The sequence below is a fragment of the Sinocyclocheilus anshuiensis genome, unplaced genomic scaffold (genome assembly GCF_001515605.1).
Source record: "Sinocyclocheilus anshuiensis isolate Anshui unplaced genomic scaffold, SAMN03320099.WGS_v1.1 scaffold548, whole genome shotgun sequence".
In the NCBI taxonomy this organism is placed as follows: Eukaryota; Metazoa; Chordata; class Actinopteri; order Cypriniformes; family Cyprinidae; genus Sinocyclocheilus; species Sinocyclocheilus anshuiensis.
In genome coordinates, this window is record NW_015554106.1 from 98,339 (window position 1) to 100,241 (window position 1,903).

The window sequence follows — 1,903 nt, forward strand, 5'->3', positions numbered from 1 at the left end:
GATAGTTTGTAGTTTACATGTATATGTATATACGTACAAATACAAGTTTTACATTTATAATTACTATTCCCCACCTCCAGTTCACTCACGCGTTTGAAGATGAAACGTCACATGGAGCGCATTGCGTTCTGGGAAACAGTATCAGATGCATACATAAAATTTCAGCCAATGTAGCAGGTAATCCGGGCATTCCACGCATACAGAAAATTCACATACTATTCACAGTATACACACACAGCATACTGCAATGTAGTATGGTAGTATGCCATTCCGAACAGCTTCTGTACTGATTTCAGTGTACTTGAGTTATATTTAGCAATTTCTGGCGAATATAGTAGGTCATCCGGGTATTACATGCATACAGAAAATTTGCATACTATGCACAGCATAAATACTGGATACTGCAGAAATAGTAAGAGTAATATGATAGTATGGCATTTCGAACACAGCCTGTGTGTTTTTCTCCCCATGTGCTCTCCGTGACCTAGTTTTCCCTCATGTTTGATTGTGTTATTTGGTTCAGGTGTGTCTTGTTAATTACCCTCGTTTGCATTAGTACTTATAGTGTAGTCTGTCTTGTGATTCCTTTGTCCGGTATACGTCTATACTATGTGCTATGTGTGTGTTCCTGCCTGCCCTGTCTTAGCCCTTGTTTGGATTAATAAAGACTGATCTTCGTTACTCTCCTTCGTCTCCGCGTTCCTCGACTCCACACAGTAGTTTTTGACAGAATACCGGACCAAACAAAGAAATTTATTGAGCATTGCTTTTTCCCCCCATTTTGTTTCCTTGTCTTTTGACAGTGTTTTATTTTCTGTTTTCCCCCATGGATCCCCTCGCCTCGATGTTCACCTCCCTAGCCCGTAAGGACCTTCCCTTCTTGGAATATGCAAGGGAGTTCTGTGAGCCCAGCCCACCATCACCCCGCTGCGTGGAGCAAGAGCCTGAGCCCACCAATGACGGAAAGCCCGAGCCCGTCGCGACCGACGAGCCATCGCCTATAGGATCGACAGAGCTGAGGATCGCCTCGGAGCCAGAGCTTCAAGTGACGTCAGACCAGGTGCGAGAGCCGGCAAATTAACCCGTGCCGGTGGACTATGCGAGGGAGCGTGAGGGCTTGGAGAGAAGCCCCGCCCACTGAACCACCATTGAGGGTGAGCGTCTCCTGGACTCTGGGGACTTAATAGACTGGGAGGCAGATTTATATGCGGACATGCCCATTCTCCTCCCACCTTCCTCGGACTTACCAGTCTGCCCTGAACTGTCTGCCAGCCCTGTCGTTCCCCTGTCTGACGCGCTCCCGGTGCTGGGAGTCACAATTTGGTGTGTGTGGGCAGCGCACACCAGTCCTGAGAGCCCAGAGTCTCACAAATGCACACCCACCCTCCCACTCCTGCCTCCTCCACTGCTGTCGTCTGGCAGCCCCTCTGCTAACCCTCAGCCCACCATCTGTTCGGTACGAGCACCGCGGGTCTACCAGTCTCCATTATCAGCGTGGCTGGAGAATCCCTTGCCTCCGCCCTCAGCCTCTGAGTCCCGGACTCCACCTCGGCCCGTTGACCCAGCGGCTCCACCATGGCTCTTAGCTCCCTCCTCTCCGCCGTGGTATCCGTCGCCTCGGGACTCCACTCCACCGGCTGCGCCTCGTCTCTCCATCCCTCCAGCTCTGTCAGGCTCCTCCTTCCCTTCGGCTCCATCTCGGTCCCCTGTCGCTCCGGCTCCACCGCGACCTTCCGGATCCCCGCCTCCGCCTCGGTCGCCTGAGTCATCTGCTCCGCCTTGGCCCTCCGGATCTTAAATGACATATAAAAATATGTTATTTAACATGTTAAAAATAAGTAATGCAGCTCTCTCTCTCTCTCTCTCTATATATATATATATATATATATATATATATATATAT